This window comes from Pleurodeles waltl, chromosome 3_1 (assembly GCF_031143425.1).
Source record: "Pleurodeles waltl isolate 20211129_DDA chromosome 3_1, aPleWal1.hap1.20221129, whole genome shotgun sequence".
NCBI lineage: Eukaryota > Metazoa > Chordata > Amphibia > Caudata > Salamandridae > Pleurodeles > Pleurodeles waltl.
The window spans coordinates 1,560,641,297-1,560,661,618 of NC_090440.1; positions in this window are offsets into that span (position 1 = coordinate 1,560,641,297).

The window sequence follows — 20,322 nt, forward strand, 5'->3', positions numbered from 1 at the left end:
GGCGAACAATGAGGATAATTCAAAGAACCTTTGGTCTCCTGAAGGCCATATTCCGGTGCCTCCATCTGACAGGTGGATCCCTGTACTACTCACCCAAGAAGGTCTGCTAGATCATCGTTGCATGTTGCATGTTGCACAACATGGCCTTGAGACGCCAGGTGCCTTTTCTGCAGGAAGATGAGCCTGGAGATGGTCCTGTGGCAGCGGTGGAGCCTGTGGACAGTGAAGAAGAGGAGGCAGAAGAAGAAGATGTGGACAACAGAAGATCACTCATTCAACAGCTCTTCCAGTGACACACAGGTAAGACACTGTAACTTCACTTTCCATTGCAGTTTTGTGTTGGACATTGCACTTGGCAGCCTGATTTGCCAATTCTATGGCCGCTTACTGTACCCTTTGACATCTCTATTTTCAGATATCTGTGCCCCACTCTGGCTCCTGATGTGTTTACTGCTGCCCACTACAGGTCACACCTATTTATGCATAACTGTACAGTTGAATTGCAATGTTTACAGCTTGTTAAACAAATACATATTTCAATCAATTGACAGACTCCATACGTGTATTAGTTCCAAGAGTGTTTACTTATGTGCTAATAAGTGGTGGGGGTATTGCAATGGGCTGGTTTGCTGACAGAGGAAAGTCCAGGGTAGATTCCAGTCTATTTGTATCACATGTGCATTGTCCAAAGGGGCATAGGAAGTGGAGCAATGTCAATTGAAGGTGGACAGGGTGACAAAGTGGGACAGAAGGGTGACAATCAGGAGAGTCCTATTTCCTGGCAGGGGTCTTGGCAATATTTTCTGGCTTCTGCTTCGATCACAGGGACCATGTGCGTGGTGGTTTTCCTTCTGCAGGGGGTGGGGTGCTGGTGGCCTGTTGGTCCCCTGGCAGGGCCTCCTGTCCACTTGCGCTGGCGGAGGTGGAGGGCTGTTCTTCGGTTTGGCTAGTGTCAGGGGCCCGTTGGTGTGCCACTGCCTCCCTCATGGTGTTGGCAATGTCTGCTAGCACCCCTGCAAGGGTGACCAGGGTGGTGTGGAGGTCTTTGAGGTCCTCCCTGATCCCCAGGTACTGTCCCTCCTGCAGCCGCTGGGTCTCATGCAACTTGGCCAGTATCTGGCCTATGGTCTCCTGGGAATGGTGGTATGCTCCTAGGATCCTGCAAGTGCCTCGTGGAGAGTGGATTCCCTGGGCCTGTCCTCCCCCTGTTGCACAGCAGTCCTCCCAGCTTCCCTGTTGTCCTGTGCCTCTGTCCCTTGAACCGTGTGCCCACTACCACTGACCCCAGGTCTCTGATTGTCTTGGGTTTGTGGGGTTGCCTGGGGTCCCTGTAGTGGTGGCCACACTGCTGATTAACATGTCCTAGGGACAGAGGTATGGGCCGCTGGGTGGGTGCTGTGCTGGTGTTTCCTGAGGGGGAGGCTCTGTGGAGGGTTGGGCCTGTGGCAGGGTAACCGACTGTCCAGAGGTCCCTGATAGGCCAGGTTGGTCATCCTGATCCAGACGTGCAGAGCTGCTGTCGTCACTGTGGGCCTCTTCTGTGGGGGGACTTGATGTTGTTGGCACCTCCTCTCCGGTGACGTTGAGTAGGGGTCCTGTGGGAATGTAAATGCAGCGTTATTGTATCTGCGTGTGCCACCTTGTGCATGGATATGTTTCCCTCTATGGTTGTTATTAGCAAGGCACGTTTGGGTTGTGTGAGATGTTATTGGTTTGGCTAAGTGGTTGTCACTAGTGTGGTGATGGGTGTCCATGAGGGACTGTGATGGGTGTCCATGAATTGTTGTTGCATGCAGGGCTTGGTATTGGGATGGGTGGGTTGTGATAGTGGGGTAAATGTGAGGTGGTGGAGTGATGGGGGTGAGAGTAGGAGTTTGTGATGGCATGCAGGTAGTGTGGGGGATATAGTAGTAAAGATTTGACTTACCAGAGTCCAGTCCTCCTGCTACTCCTGCGAGGCCCTCAGGATGCATGATCACCAAGACTTGGTCCTCCCATGTTGTTAGTTGTGGGGGAGGAGGTGAGGGTCCACCGCCAGTCCTCTGAACGGCTACCTGGTGTCTTGCTACCACAGAATGCACCTTCCCCCATAGGTCGTTCCACCTCTTCCTGATGTCATCCCTTGTTCTGGGGTGCTGTCCCACGGTGTTGACCATGTCCACAACTCTCCGCCATAGGTCCATCTTCCTTGTAATGGACGTCTGCTGCACCTGTGATCCGAATAGCTGTGACTCTACCTGGATGATTTCCTCCACCATGACCCTTAGCTCCTCCTCTGAGAACCTGGGGTGTCTTTGTGGTGCCATGGGTGTAGTGTGAGTGGTATGTGTGAGGGTGTGTGGGGGTGATGTGTTGGGGTATGTGCTGTGAGGTGCGTGGATGGTGTATGGGTGATGGTGTTATGTGGCTCAGGTTCAGTGGGTGCTCCTGGCTTGTCCCTCTCTCAGGTGGCCATATATTTGTTTCGTCAGGAAGGGTTGTAGGTAATGTGGATGTGTGTTTTATATTGGATTGGGTGTGTGAGTGTGGTGTTTGTATGTGTGTCAGGTGTGTGTAGTTTGAATTGTCCAATGTGGTGTAGTTTTGATAGTGTGTGTGTATTTTGAGTGCGGCGGTGTGTACCGCCAATGGTTTACCGTGGTTGAATGTCCGCCGTTGTGATTCGTGGGTCATGATGCTGTGGGCGTATTTCTGTTGGCGTAATGGAGTAGGTACCAACAGTTTATCACTGACCTTTGGTCTGGCGGACTTGTGTGTGTGTCTGTATAGTGGCGGATTTCTCTGTGTGGGTCATAATACCTGTAACGGTATACCACCACGGTCACGGTATGTTGGCGGCCGTCAGCACGGCAGTCAGCAGCATTTACCACCAGGGTTGTAATGAGGGCCATAGCTTTTTTAAGGAAAAGCAGTTTCCTGATGAATCAGGCGAAGAAGACACAGCTGCTTTACACATTCTAGCTTCATCATGCAAATTTGAAAGTTGTGTAGACAGTTATATTAGAGATCAATTTGTTTTTAATTGCTTTTCCAAGAAAATGCAAGAAAGATTATTCACATGTAGGAATCCTTCATTATCCAAAGTCATAGACAATGCTAAAAGTATGGAGAGATCCATAATCTCTACTCAGGCATTGAATAGTCAAGAAGGCCACTCACCTGTTTCTTATATTACTGAGAATGAAACAGTATGTGCCATAAATATGAGGATAACAAAAGGCAGAAAAAAGAAATTCACGTGTTATCGTTATGGTTCTAAAAATCATTTAGGCAACAGTTCAGCATGTCAAGCTATTGGTAAAAAGTGCACAAAGTTTAGTAAAATTGGACATTTTCAAGCTGTCTGTAAGTCTCAATCTGCTGGATCATCTGCCAGAATACATAATGGTAATGTTCCTAGTGATGCTCCCATTAGTGATATTCAAGAATGTTCCAACAGATTTTCGAATGTACTTTTCACTACACAAAATACTCAAAAAGATATTAAGGTTAAAGGTCCCATGTGCCAAGTTCTTATAAATGCAAATCCATTACTGTCATGGCAGATGCAGGAGTGCCTATTACGGTTTTAGCAGATTAAACATTCTTTTCATTGTGGCATAACTCAATCAAATTGCAAAGCCCAGATATTAACCCTAGAGCATTTTTTAGAGAAGGAAATAGACTTACTGGGTTACTTTCATTCACACCTCAACATCCTTGGTAGAGATACTTGGATGAAAATGTATGTTGCCGTAAATGGCAGAGATTTCGTAGGATGGATGGATTTAGCCAAATTGGGTTTGCAGTTTAAACCTGGGGAAGACAATCCCATTGTATTGGGAAGGATGCCTGTTTTATCCATAGATATTGAGGATGATATTCTATCCATCTTGATTTCTAAGTTTCCTAAACTTTTTTTTAAATGAGATAGGCTCAATGAAAGATTTTGAGCATGTCATAAGGTTGAAGAAAGATGATATTCCAGTCAAACATAAGGTCAGACCTGTACCTATCAGTGTACGAAATGATTTTTTTTTAAATTGCGTGTTCTTAATAAGGAAGGAGTTATTTCTCCAACAAATTCATCAGAATGGGTTTCACCTATTGTTTTAGCTTAAAAAAAGTCTGGAGAGCTTCGTCTATGTGCTGATCTGATATCTTCAAACGATAATATTATTATTGATTGTCATCCTTTACCGCGTATTCAGGAAATGTTAGCCAATATTGGGAATTCTAAATATTTTTCAGCGATTGATTTGCACTCAGCTTACCATCAATAGAGTTAAGTACTGAATCTCAAGAGTTCACCACGTTTGTAACACCTTTTAGAGCTTACAAATATCTAAGACTTCCTTTTGGACTTTCCCTCTGCTGCAAGGGTTTTTCAAAAGGCGATGGATGTTCTGTTCACTAACATGACCAACGTTCAGGTATTTCAGGATGATATACTTATTTTCACCGATACTAAAGAATAGCATTTTGAAATTTTGGAAAAGGTGTTACATATATTGGAATATATTTGTGTAACAGTTAAGCCAGAAAAATGTACATATTTAGTCGAACAATTGGATTACTTAGGACACACCATTTCTGCTGATGGTATTAATCCTAAATTCTGCTATTCAGAAGCGATACTTAAGGCACCGTCACCAGAAAATAAAGATGCTCTCAGGTCCTTTTGGGGTTTATGTGAATAATATGGCCGCTTTGTACCTGATAATGCCATGGTAGTGCAACCCTTATGTAATTGATGCACCATTCACTGAGCTCAAGGTTCTTGTTTGTGGTGCCCCTGCCTTAAGCATCACTATTGATGCTAGTGTAAAAGGCATTGGAGTGGTTTTCAATCAATCTGTGAATGGTAAAATCATCACCATGGCATTTGCTTCCAGAACTCTGCTGGAATCTGAAACTAACTACAGTACCATAGAGAGGGAAGCGTTAGCTTGTGTTTGGGCAGTTCAAAAATTTTAAACGTATCTATGGGGTAATTTTTTTGAAATATACCATGACCACAAACCTGTAATATTTTTGTGGAATGGTGATGGGGTTGGCAAGGCTTCAGCTGGACTTGTATGTTTACTTTCCAAAATGCAAGAGTATGATTTCACTATCAAGTACACTCAAGGAGGAAGACTTTTCAGGCTGACTGTCTCTGACGTATGCCTCTACCTCTTTCAGAAAACATCCAGGAAGAGTACGAATGTGTTGTTGCTGTTATTGATGCGGTCTGTGATCTTAATGGATCTATTTCTGAAACTGATTGGACAAATGCCACCATACATGATGAGATTTTAATTAAAGTTCTGGATTTTTTAAAAACAAGGTTTGCCTCCCATTCGTAGTATCCCAGATTATTTGAAAACATTTGCTCAAGTTTCATCAGAACTATCTTGTGAAAATGGTATTTCCATTCGTAACAGTTGTTTTATTCCACCTATTAGTTTAAGAGAAAAAAATCATAAAGTTAGCTCCTGATGGTCCTCTAGGCATTACTGCCACCTGCAGGATGTTGAGGGAACACTATTGGTGGCCGTCCATGAATAAACAAGTTGAGAATGTTATTAATTTAACATTGGAATACTATACAGAAACCTCTTCAAAACGTGCCTTTGCCAGATCAGCCCTGGTCTAAAGTAGCATTGGATTTTGCGGGTCCATTCAATTTGATCCCTGCAACCAAAAGATTTACAATAATTTTGATTGATTATTATTCAAAGTGGATATATTACTCCTTTGTAGATTCTCCTTCCACTAATGCAGTTGTCTCATTTCTTGAAAATGTTTTTGCATTGGAAGGAGCTCCAAAAGAAATAATAACTGACAATGGCACCCATTTTGTTTCTAAAATGATGAAAACGTTTCTCACCAATCACAACATCACTCTCATTCAAGTTGCTTTGTATAGTCCTTCCGCAAATGGTTTAGTGGAAAAGGCAAATCATTTAATTAAAGATGGAATACAGACTGCTCTTTCCCTGGGTATTGCTGTTGCGGACTTCCTAAAACAGAAAATTGCAGGGTATCATTCCACTCCTCATTTCACTACAGGAATTACTCCTTTTGAGTTATGGAGAGGAAGGAAATGTAGGTCAAGAGTAATACCCAGCTGGCTAGACTCTTTGCACTTTTTGAAATCTAAACATGATAATTCTGCAGTCTCTGTGAGGGAAATAGTTGATATTATACAAAAAAAAACAAAAGCAATATTTTGATTTGTTAAAACATACTTATGATAGAGAAGTTTGTGTGGGAGACTGGGTTCTTATTAAGAAACCTTTTAAAGGGAAAAGGGGAATCCACATTCACCTTTCCTTTTAGGATTGACAGAGTCACAAAAAATGCTGTATTAGAACATGACAAAGGTTGGTGGAATAAATCTAGATTGGTTCCTATTTCTGATGTGCAGGCACAAATATATAACAGAACTCGTATTAGTACTAATGAGAGTTCCATTTTGTTTGAGCCTAATAAGGTCCGTGTTGATAACAGTGTGTCTCCAGACACTGCTTCTCCTCTTGCTCCTTGTAACTTTAATGTAGCAGAGGATGATTGTTCTGATGGACAAATCTCTGAGGATGCTCAACACATGTGTGATGATATTGCCAATATAAATAGTTCTCAACATATGCGTAATGTTATTACTCCTTCTCCATTCCAATCTAATGTTAATAGCAAAAGAATGAGCAGATTACCTGTATGTCCCAAAGACTACGATTTAGGTTAATTCTTTTATGGGAAGGGGGTGTTGTAGTATCCACATAACATTCCATTGAGTCTGTTTCTTATTTCTTTATCTTGTAGAATGTTTGACATGTCACTGTGATGCACATTGCATTCCTATGTGGAATCCTGCATCAGCATATAATGGTGAATCATTTTTAAAATAATATTTTAGGAAAACAACAAAGGGTGATAGTTAAAAAAGTGACCCCCCATGTGAGAAAAGAGGCACCACACCATAAAGCAATAACAAAATTGTTAATAGTTCTGTGATCTTTGGTGTATCTCACAAAGACAGCCTCTTATTAACAGATAAAGTATGCTCGCCAATACATTGATTTATAATTCAAAACATAATCGAAGAGGTCTTGTCTGATTAACATGTCAATGACGTTTGACCCTCATGCTGCATTCTAGGGTTTCATCAGGACAAAAAATTACCTGGGGAACTGTCAAGGAAAAGACCATCAGTTGTACAGGAAAAATACTTATATGAAACACCACAGGTTACATTTAGAAGGAGTAGCTCCCTGAGGGATAGACTTAGAACTTGGTTACAGATGCCAACCCTGGTGGACATATGAATGACATTAAAGAGTTCCTATGTTGCATGCAGTGCAAGGCCTGTAAAACAATGTGAATTGTAAAAGTCTGACCATACCTAGAACAAATAGGACACATCTTATCAAAGGGAATTACAACTGCAATGCTACATATTGTGTGTACTATTGTACTATGTTACATAATGTACACAGGAAGCACAATTGACCATGCCAAGAAACCGATACTGAAACACATTCGGGCAATTAGACATAAAACCCATCAACAACCTATGGCAAGGCACTTTTATTAGATGCATTTTGGCAATGAGAATTTGCCTAGATATACTGTCATTGATGCAGTCTGCTTGGATGAGAGAGGTGGTGACAGGGAGCAGAGCTTGAGAATACTGGAATCTAAATATATTCTTGACTTTGACACAAATTTACCCAAATGACTGAACTCCAGTGAAGAAATGTTGGTACAATTGTAAATGATTGTATACAAGTACAAGAGTATAACCGTCTTCTAAGTTTGTTTAGAGTATAGAACTTATTATAATGATTAATTTCATGTTTGTTTTTACACAGGAATCATGTACTGCACTGTGGTGGGAGGAGCAGCCAAGCTATGTACGAACTTGCTTTGCATCGTCGTTTACAACAGTCATGGCCCACATGGGCAAGAGTTAAAATGAGGGCAGCACGTATGGCACAGATCAGTCAAGCTGCATGATAGAAAGGAATTTTCTATGCAACATTTTGGGAACTGCTATTGTCCAGTTCCCGCGTAGGAGGATACATTGTTGCATGATTTATATTATGTATCACACGGACACTTGCACCAGGTATTAGAATCCTATGACAGCCGCTTATTACTGTTTGGCCAATGTGGTCTGGTTTATGCGGTAGTGCAATGGCACAGGCCTCCATGCTAGAATCATTATGCAGCGTCTGTCAGTACACTTGTTTTAACATGTTTGATTAATCTTGCCGCAATCGCATAGGCCCCCATACTAGGGTGAATATGCAGTGTTTGTCAATGCACTTACTTCAACATGTTTGATTATTCATGCCGCCTGAGCCGATGTACCAACTTGAAATCACAGAAGCTATAATGTATCCTCTTGGACTCCCATGTCATAGTCACTAAGAGTTAGGTTCATGGATTTGATAATAGTTCTTGGCCAAATAACTATGCTCTAGTAGCAAGAGAAGTGCCAATCCTTATTACTAATTACCCTGTAAACTGCAATATGGTGAGGACCATTTGTGTTGTACATGAACCTCTCTGCAGTGACACCACCAAAGCTTTTACCTTCACCACTCCTATTTTTGCTGAAATTGTGTTTTGTTTGGCTTAGGCCTCTGTGAACTTTATCACTGCTTATCAATGCTAAACTGCTTGTGCGCACTCCCTTAAACATGGTAATATTGGCTTACACCTGTTTGTTTCTTTAATTTAATTGCAAGTCCCTAGTAACGTGGTATGCCATATTCCAAGGGCCTGTGAATTAAATGCTACTAGGGAGCCTGCTGCACGTATTGCGTCACTCACTTAAGTAGCCCTTTAAAACATGTCTTAGGTCTGCCAATAAAGCTTAAATGCAGTTTTAAGTGGCCAATTCGACTTGACAAAATAACTGCCTTACCAACCCCTAAACTCCCCTTTTATTACATATGTAACTCCTAATGTAGGTAACCCATATCACAGGGTGTATTGTAATTAAAAGGTTGGGTATGTACCTTTATGTTTTGCATGTCCTGGTAGTGAAATACTTCTAAATGTGTTTGTAACTATGATGCCTACCTCTCCTATAACATTGGGTTGCCTTATTATATTGAATAAGTGCTAAATTTTGATTGGAAGTGGTAAAGGTTTCATGTTTGGTGTAGGAAAGTCTTCCTTTTTTGCCCTCGTCACCCCAAACGTTTTCACTGATACCGGTTGTTATTGACTCTGACTGTGCCCTGGGTACAGCTAATCAGTCCCAGAGCCAGTGCTCTTTGTAAAATAGATGATGGAAATTAGGCTAATTATTATTGGCTGTCTCAACCTAACTATAAGTCCCTAGTATATGGTAGGACATGCATGTTTAGTGACCCCAGCATAGGTAGTACACCCATAGGTGCACCACTGTGGTGCCCAGTGTCATTTTAAAGGCAGACCTGCCTTGCTGGCTGCTTTTAAATTAAAGTTAACCCCAAATTCAACTTTGGAATTAAAAGTACTTCCACAGACCTAAGCTACTTTAGTTTTTCATATAAGTCACCCCTACGGTATGCCCTAAGTGCCCCCAAGTTTGTGTGCAGTGTAACTATAAGAAGGGATATTAAAAGGTGTTTTATACATCCTGGTGAGAGAAAAACAACTAAATTAATTGTTTCCCATTGTCGTGAATGAGCTCCATAGGCTAACATGGTGAGACTTTATTTTAAAATAATAAAGTCTTATTTTCCATAGGAAGCACTAAATATGGCAAGTTTAGTGTCAAATTAAAAGTTATAATACATCCAACAACTTGTCACTGTTGAATTTAATATATTTTGTACCTAGAAAACATTTTTAAACTCTTGCTAAAAGTTACTAACTTCAGCTCTATAGTGCCATTCTCTGAATGAGCCCAGCTGCCTTGATGCGGTGTGAAATGATCTAGGATGAAACAAAGGAAGCATCTGGTGGGAGGAGATCTGCCTCAGGAGACAAAAGAAGAGGATAGGAGAGAGAAGCCAAACTGGATTTCAAAGGGAGGTGGGACATTGCGACAGTACCTGAATCTCCCCCATTTCCTGCAAACCCAGACAGCCAGGTGCCCCCTGATTACATTAAGAGAGGGCTGAAAAGGGGTTCATTAAGGGAAATTTAGGCCCACCAGTGGGTAGAGTCGGCCAGATCTAAACTCTAGGATTTAATTTTTGCCATCTTGGATTTTAGAGGAATGCTGCTACCTGGGATTGCTTTTTGCCACACTTTCCAGGAAGTGGTAACTTAAGACGGTGGTGGCCTGCACATAATTGGACAGAGCAGCCACCTGCTTGCCACCCCAGGAGTAAGGATACATATATCAGAGCTGCACCCCACCTCAGAACCCTACAGGAACAAGACAAGAAGAAGGACTGCCCTGCTGGACCCCTGGCCTGCACCTTGACACTGCACTCAGAAAGACTGTACCAGCTACACACTTGGGCCTCACCAAGGAAAGGACTTTGCCTGACTTCGACTGCTTCAAGAAACGACTCCCTGTATGCTACAGGTAGAAAATGGCTGACCAGAGTCCCCTGCATCAAGCTCTGAAGATAGTGACTGGCTGACCAGTGGTCAGTTTTGGATTTACATCAGGTGCATTCTGGGAGGTGGAGTCCTAACCCCCAAGAAGCACCTCAGAGCTGCTGGAACCTTGGGATGAGTTGTGGACACCTGAAGAACCTTAAAACAAATTCTGGAAGAAGGTCCATAAGTTTGGAGAAGTTTGGAGCAACTTTGGAAAAAAGCTCCATAAGTGGACCAATGTTGCAAGCGAAGCCCGCCAACCTCGACTGCGACCCGGCCTGACTTGCAGGTTAATCCCACTGAGAAGCTCCAAGCTCTGGAGCCCCAGACTTCCAGGATTTCACCCGGGGCTCATGTAAAGGCAATCTGATGATGTCACATTGAAATCTGCTTGCTGTGGAGGGTTGTCTGACATAGGAGAGGAAGAGCTCCAAAAAAGGTTTTTAAGTATGGAGGTAAAAAGTTGACAGAGGCATCTTGCGCAGTGTATCCAAGGAGAGCACCAGCGAGGTCCACTTCAACTTTGACTTGGTCCCGGATGATGATTTCCATCCTGAAAAATCATCTAAGTCAGAACATATAACTCTTCACTGAGGCCTCCTGCTATGCTTATCCAAAGAGGGTTCCAGCGAGGTCGGCTTTAACTTGTGACTTTGTTTTAGTCAGTGAGAGATCTTCTCAAATTCTTCTAAGTCCAAAGGTGAAAATTTGATCAAGGCCTCTCGCTCAGTGTAGCCAAGCAGGGCTTCATCGCGGACAGCCTCAACTTTTGACTTTTCCCCTGGTCAAGTGTGACCAGATGCCCTGTTTGGCGCTTTTGATTTCTATGAGCTAGAAAATATGTAGGGCCTCATTATGACTTTTGCAGTCTGACAGTAAGATCGCCGTGGTTGCAGCCATCAAAAAACAGCCAATTTCCAGAAACTGCCAGGACACTGATGGACGGAAAAAAGGCGTTTCGACCACCAGCACCGTCAGCCCTACAAAAATCAACTGATCTAATTACGATCCACAAATCATGAGAGCGGTTCTACCATGGGGAAAAGCATTATCGGTGCAAACCACGACGGTCTGAACTCACATTGGTCAGAACACTACACCACATTGGATAGTTTGAATACTTCACACCTGACACACATTTACACACCTGACACACCTAGGCACTGCACTATAAAACACACCCCTACACAACCCACAATCCTTCGCAACCAGAATGCCACTGACAGCCAGACACTAGTCAAAATTAAGATAACAAGCCAAACAGACAATAGGCACCCGTACACATAACACTCAGCACACATCCCACATTTGCACAGCATACACAACACAATACACAAAAACAACTGTCAACCACTCATATCACAGCTACCACACCTCACCACAAATAATTTACATCCTTTCATTCACAACCTAACTGTCTTTACCACCACTACCAGGTCCCCACGAAAAAAAACACGTTTCACTGATGATGAGGTGAGGGTATTGGTGGACGAAATTATCAGGGTAGAGCCATATCTGTTAGGAGCATGGGTCCAACAAACATCATTAGCCAGGAAAATGGAGTTGTGGCAAAGAATATTTGACAGGGTAAATGCAGTAGGCAGGTAGCCATGCACAAGGGAGGACATGAGGAAGAGGTGGAACTACCTCAGAGGGAAGGTCTGTTCCATGGCATCCAGACCCCAGCTGGCAGAACTCAAGGCTGGCGGTGGGCCTCCACCTCCTCCCCCACAGTTCACATCATAGGAGAAAAAGGTCTTACACATCCTGCATTCTGAGGGAGTGACAGGAATACCCGGGGGAGAGGAGTTGGGGAAGTAACAACATTCATGTCACAAAACAGTTTTGTCTTGCATGCTCATGCATCAACATTTCCCACTCCAATGACCAAACCACCCACCACCCCCTGTCCAAATCTCCAAATATACGTCCCCCAGGCTCCCTTGCTGCCAACTTGCGCTTCTTAAGCGCTAATCGATCCCTGCAGGGCGGGATGCGCGTGGGACACGCGCAGGCGTGTGCATGGGTGAAGACTTGTCTGACAGAGGCTGGGCTGGTCGCTACTATTTTCTACAGAAGTAAGTTTTAACGTTAGGATGTGCCTTATTGCTTGACTTATCTGTTTACACACCTTTGTTGTTCATTACTTTGCCATCCAGAGATGGGGAAACGAAAGGCTGTTGACACTCTTGCTCATGTTAGTGGCTCAAAAAAATCAAGGAATCGGTCCAAAAACAAAACAAGCCTTATATCTAACCAAGGAAGCCACTCCTTGGAAGACATAGATATTTTGATTGAAGAAGTGGAGGCCATTTTAAGAGACAATTCAAATTTACTGTCTTTAAAACAGGATCCCCTTGTTATAAAAATACCAGATGTATTTAAGAAAAAGCAACTGCAGCCCAATCCACTTAGGGAGACTGAATCAAAGACAATGCCCCAAGCCCCAAGGTTGGAACTACTTCGAGTGCCCTGTAGTGGGTTGGATGCTGTATTGTGCACTACCGTTGACCTTCCTGTGGGGGATGAGGCTCCCTGTCTTCCCCTGAGTCCTGAGGTATTGGTGATGCCTAAGATCCTGTGTTTTAACCGGTATGGGCCTCTGGGGAAAGAAGAAAGTACCCTGTAACACTGTTACATGTATACGCTATGGGACATGCGTGGATGTTGAAGACGCAATCTATTCACCTTTGGGTTTGGACAGATCGCCGACACTGCAGGGCAACCTTGATTTGGCCTCTGTTCACTGCAGTCTAGATGAAGTGAAGAATCTGGTGTTGACATTGATGAACCAATTGACGAGGGAACCTGGGTTGTTATGTTGTTGTAGATGCTCTCGATCAAGGTTGGATGTGCCCCACCCTGTCACGGGGGGCACATCCACTGTTCTAGCTCCATCCGAACCTAAGCCTCAAGTAGGCAATCAATATTTACAGCCTGGTTCCATTTCTTTTCCCACTTTACCTGCTCTCTATATTGACAGTCCAGAAGCCTGCCCTGAGGCCACTAGGCGCAAGTGCGCGACTGGTACCAAGGATTAGAGTTTTACTGGGCCTGATAGATCCAGTAAAATCATACTTGCTGATTATATCGAGGATCCTGTGGGGGGGGGTGGTTGGCTCTCAGGTGCTGAGTGTACCCAAATTACCTTTGAGGGTTGTGGAAACTTGGGATTCCTTGCTAAATAATGTTATATACTGGTTGAGAGTGCCTCTCTGTTATTCGAGCAGATATTGTGGAGGTGGACCGAAACTGCCAGTTCGACTCCAAATTACATTTTATCTCCATCAGTTTTGTAGACAGGTTGTTAATGGATAATCTTATTGATTTTGAATTGCACACTTGCTATCTTAGGAAGTCCAGTGGGATCAGTATTAGACTCATGAATTGCAAAGATTCAATTGGTGAGAAGGATGACACTAGCCACAAGCGTTCTTTGGCCTTGGCAGAAAACAATTCGCATTTATTATCGGATGTTGATTGACTATCCACTGACTCCAATCTAACAATTTGTATTTGGGGTCCGGTGGGTAAGCTGGGGGCATCTAATAATTCTGTTGATTATGGGGAAGTCCAGTGCCCTGACCCCAATTTAATAATTCCTACTCAGGGTTCGGTGGGTAAGCCTGGGGTGTCCAACGAGTCTATTGATTATGGGGAAGCTCAGTGCCCTGGGCCCAGAGATTTGGGAACTAGTGCTGAACTTTTTATTATGTCTTGGAACTTGGCTGGGCTGGGCAGGAAACTGCTCGATCCTGAATGGGATAATTACATAAATAAGCAGGATATATGCTTATTCCAGGAGACTTGGGCTATGGACCCTGTCTTCCTGGATGGTTTTTTATCATACCAGGGATGGCCATACCAGCAGATGGAAATACTGGTCGGCCCAAGGGAGATCTATTGATACTGCTTAACAAGAGGTTGCAGTGCAACCACTTGGTATTAAAAATTGATTCCCCCGATTTACTAGGTGTGCAACTTGTATTGAACAGAGGTTTCAAGATTATTATAATTAATGCTTATGCAAGAGCAGTGCCGCGGGGACAGGAGTCTCAGACTTTGATACAGTTGTCTGAATATTTAGATACCCTGTCTGTCAAAACCAAGGTAGTGGTTGCAGGGGACATGAATTGCACATTTGAATCCTCTTATTTAAGCAATGACCTAACAGTTGAAGAGGATGAACAATGGGGTATTCCTCGTTTGACGAATGAGCAATCTTGTAGCAGCTCCTGTGTTGCCCTAGTTGACATAATTGTGCCTTAAGTATGGCCTTAGGGCCTGTAATGGTCAAACGCACTCTGATTCAAACATTGAGTCCACCTTCAAACAAGGCCAATTGTCTAGTGTTATTGATTATTTTCTGTTGGATGTCAGGTTATGGCCATTGTTGGAGGACTTCCGCCATGATAGCAACCATAACTCTTTGCTCCTTACTTTACATAGGTGGTCATTCTAACCCTGGCGGTAAAAACCGCCAGGGCGAATGACCGCGGTAGCACCGCCAACAGGCTGGCGGTGCACCGCTGGGCATTCTGACCGCGGCGGTTCAGCCGCGGGCAGAAACGGAAAGTCGGCGGTGTACCGCCGACTTTCCGCTGCCCTTGAGAATCCTCCATGGCGGCGGAGCGCGCTCCGCCGCCATGGGGATTCTGACACCCCCTACCGCCATCCTGTTCCTGGCGGGTCTCCCGCCAGGAACAGGATGGCGGTAGGGGGTGCCGCGGGGCCCCTGGGGGCCCCTGCAGTGCCCATGCCCATGCCCAATGATCACTTTTCTAATCTTTATGGTGTGCCCTGTAATTTTTCCCCTTATAACCTTCATTCCCAACAGTCAGCTGCAGTGTGCCTACCATTTGGTGACCCGGGAATGGATGTGTGCAAACAGGATGACCATATTGTTTTTACCCTGGAGGAAACACTAGCTGCAATTAATTCCCTGAAAAAAATAGGTACTCTAACTAATATAATTCATCTCCTACAGCAGTTACATGAGGGAACATATGCCCAGGTGAGGTGGGGTAATCAGGTTGAATTAACAGACCATATTGCTATTCAACAGGGAGTTCGTCAAGGATATGTTCTGGCACCAACTTTATTTACTTTATATATGTAAATGAGGTGGTACAAGCTATATATCTTTGTCAAAATGATGCCCCTTCCCTAAATGAGCAAAAGATTCCTATACTGCTCTTTGCAGACAACTCTCTCCTCATTTCCAAGACCCCAGTGGGTCTTCAGACCCTTGTGGATAAGTTTATAACCTTCTGTACTGACCATGGGTTGGAACTAAATGCTACCAAAACTAAATTAATGGTGTTTAGCCCAGGACCAGTCAGGAGATGCACTATCACTTTAGCTGGGGCTCCCTTGGGGGAAGTAAACTCAATAGATTATCTGGGTGTGAGGATTTCTAACAAATTGCTCTGTGAAGAACAGATCAGCAAGAGTGTGTCCCTTCTCCAACATAGATTTGGATCCATTCTGCGCTTTTATAAGAGTATAGAAAGCAGGCTATAAAGATTTATCTAGCTAAAGCCAAAATGCTGCTACTTGTGGCGCTGAGGTGTGGGGCTTTTGTAAAATCTCAAAATTATCGGTGGGTGAGAATAACTTTTCTAGAGCACTACTCACGTGCCCAGGTAGCACTCCCCTGATTCCCATCTTTTTGTATCTTGGTCTTAATCGTATCTCTGATATGATAGCTGTAGTACCGTTACTTTTCTGGGTAAGAATTTGGATGACTCCCCAGCTTGTTGTTTATAGGACTCTCTCCTTAACCTCTTAAAAAAATCTAATGTAGCCTCTATCTCATGGTTTAGGAATGTGTCCAACTGGTTTCGCACCCTGGGGCTTGGGAATTACTGGGAGAATCCACAGGATTTAGAGAAGCCCCATAAATTGCCTTTGAAAATAGCTTACTGCTCCTATGTTAGGAATAACTATCTCCTTGGCTCATCGCATTGACGATTGACCAGTGATTTTCTCGGTTTTAAATGGTGTCCTGAGTTTGAGCCCTATTTATATCTTATTCCTGACACTCTGGGGAAGAGTTTATATGCCTGTTTCCGCTATGGGTGCTTATCGTCTTTTGTTGGTAGTTGGAGGTCATCACCGGCACCTAATTTAGGTCCATGCTGCAATACTGTTCCGGAATCAGTTGAACATTTCATGTTCTTCTGGACAGCGTATGTCCTCCCCGACGTAAGCGGATTCGTCCAGTTTGTCAGATGCTGGGCTTTAGGCAATTTGCTACTGCCCTTAGGATTTTAAAGAGCGATACCACTGTTATCTTGATCGATGCAGTTAGCAAGTTTCTTGTGGCTGCATGGTACATACGGACTCGTTTTAAAAAAACGTAATTTATAAATATATATAAACGCCTTGGGACATGTATTCAGAGAATTTACTGGTCTTATTGCTAACAATGAATGATGCTTCTATTGTTTTATTATTTATTTTTTCTACTAAATTTTACTTGTATATTGTAATTATATTAAATATTGTTTTTGTGTTTTTTTTGCTTTGATTGTTTATGACCGAATAAAGCTTGTGTTATGATAAATCTCCAAATACCCCTCACTGCTATGCCACATGTCAAGTAAACTCACCTTGGGCCACAGTCTTTGGGAAGGGCATGTGAAGTCTTGGCAACTGACAACACTACAACTCCCAGAAGCCACTGTTCCAACATTAACAAAACCGGAACAGTGCACCGAATTTGAAATGTCTTGCATGTGAAACTAACTATCAAAATATACATGAATGGTCCACCATTTACCAGTTCATGGCAATGATAGCTGTGCCTTGGCCCATGTCCTGTACCATTACAAGCTAATCACAGCTACAGCTGTGTCCCATACCACACTGGACTCAAAGAAAACATCCCTATAATGTCAAATACTCACCTGGGGTGGACCCACTCTAACAACACTCTTGTGTGCTAGCTCTGACACTATTGTGCATTGTACAGTTTCTAGTTGGCTCATGATGCCATACACCTTACTAGAGAGAGAAAGGTACATTGTTGTGTCTTAACTCAAACAAGATATGAGGGTATTTGCAGCCATTTAAACACCAACATACTCCAATAGCATGGAGCATGCTGTATGCAATAGCAAATCTGTGTGTCCAACATTGCACTAACCCAGATTAAGCAGCAGCTGCTGTCAGAGAAAGACACTACCCCTCTGGATTTAGGCCCCAGTGAGGAAAACAGCCCTGGATGTCTGGACACTGAGGAAGAAGCTGGCCCATCAGAGATACCTGGTCAGCCAACAACTGTCAGCCTCACCCTGTCCATAACAACTCCTCTCAGCCTTGTTGCAACTACATCACAGGCAACCCTTCTCCCCCAAACCTGTGTCCCAAGAATATTTTCTTCCATTGTGTACCCTCCAGTACAGGTACCTGAGTCTCCTCATGTCACCCCTGACAATGAAGGTCCTGCCACCAGCGGGAGTGGGCACATTGTGCCAGGGGCACAGGTATGTAGGGGTAGGGTATTACTCACCTATGTCATCCGTCCTGTAAAGTAGCAACTGATGAGGCACATGTGACTGTGTCATGTGTGTACCACTATACTGCTCTTAGTACCCTGCTGGTTGTTCCTTGCCACCTAAAGATCCATACTCCCAATACCCTGGTGGTAAGTTGTCCTGGTCTTTGCCCTCTTTCCATTCAGCTGCCCCTTGATCCATCTCTATGTGCAGCATTGAGTCTGACAAGTTGAGTAAATGCCTAATATTTCTGAGATTTCCAGTGAACTGCACATGACAGGTGTGCATTGTATTTAAGGTGATGGTATGGTACCTGGCCTTGTCTGTGGGTAAATCCGGTGGGCTAAGCTGGCCCTTATAAGTGTACATGACTTTGTTTACAGGTGGAGAATTACTTAGATGAGTAGCTTTACAAAGTTTCTATCATCCTTTTCCCACATGACTATTGGGCCACATGTTGCTGAGAGTCTATCAAGTCTATTAGAGTCTATCATACCCCAATTAATGGAAAGGCAGGTATAGTTGATGCATGTTTGCATATGTCAATAGTGAGGGTTGTGGACTGCGCCGGTGCAGTTTTGCGTCAAAAATATTACCGCCGGCTAACGCCATTTTGGTGCGCCGTGCGGGCATCATATTTATACTTTGACGCACAGCGGCCCAAACAACAGGTGGGAGTCATTATTTTTGACGCACACTGCGGCGTCAAGTCGTAAAGGAAAACGACGTTAACGCGTCGGAAATGCCTGTGGGTCAATTTACGACACCGCAAACCGGATATGCGCCATTTTTTTTTACGCAATAGCATAAAAAAACACAGCAAACACAGCCATTTCACCAGAGGAGAGCCAAAATGGATCCCAGGTGCCACTACAGACCCCAGGAAGATGACAGCAGACCAGGAACCAGCCAGGAGGACCCACAAAAGAACCAGGACACTTTTAAGAAGAAAAGAAAGTGTCGCTTCAGTGCAGAGGAGCAGGAAATCCTGGTTAAAGAGGTGACGGAACACCAGCACCAACTGTATGTCACATCAAAGTTGCCAAACAGTAGGAGAGAGGCTATATGGCAACAAATTGTCGACAAGATTAACAGTGTGGCTGAAGTACGCAGAACAGTCATCGAGTGCAAGAAACGCTGGCATGACTGCAAACGCAGGACCAAGGAAAAGATGGCCAGGAACAGGAAGGCAGCAATGCAGACTGGAGGGGGGAGTACAGCACACCAGGAGGCCCTGGACCACATGGAGGAGATGATCGCAGCCGTCATCCTTGAGGAGATCGTCACAGGGATTCAAGAACAGGACAGCGCAGACTACCAGGAGACAACGCACATGCAGGGTAAGTTGCATGGGGAATTGAAATGCACTAATGTCAACTGCAACCGGGGGGGGGGGAAATACCTACTTCATATTGCATGTAAGTCATCATATACATGGAGTGGCATGGGTAAAGGGGCACAGCAGGGGGGCATGGCCCGTTCTGAGAAGACCTGGGGCACACCATTACACAACACCAACAACAGTCCCATGGGGGCATGCTGTCATGCCAACGATGGAGCAAAGGGAAAGGAGGGAAGGCCACTACGTCAAACTGACATCCTGGCACTCGTCAGCCAACATACCTCCTATATTAACTACGGCCCTATTAGCAATCCTCTAGCCAAACCGACAACTGCAATGTAACTGCAACAACAGTTGCCACTACCACCTCTGATCTGTGTGCAGCTCAAGTAGCCAATGGCAGTAACCTCCCCATGGAACATACATACCTCCATTAGGGGGTGAGGATGACATCTGCAACAATCTCCTGAAACAAGACAAAGGCCCCAGTACACTCAAATGTCAATGCCCATAGTTGTCACAAACATCAGCCAAAGTAAACAACAATAAGAGCTACACAGCACTAAGGACACACCCATGCTGCATTTGTCAGGGTCCATCCTGTGCCTGGGTAACAAGGCAACGTCACAAATGTCATACTGCTAAGACACAGCATTGAGGAGGGGACACATGTAACTGGTCACTGAAATACACCTGCACAGTCAGAGGACGAAATAGGACACTGATACGACTATCAGGGCAATCCAATGTAACACATATTACCCAACATCAGCAGGACCCATTAACAATGTCAACATCCATATCAGATCATAACGTTGCCATGCATAGGATATGCAACATGTCAATTACATTTGAGTCGATGTGAACGATCAGGGATTGGGGCAGGTCCTGATAGTTAAGTGTGCTGCCAGGGCCATCAGAACACCCACAGCCAGTGAAAGGTCTCACCATGAGAATGGATAT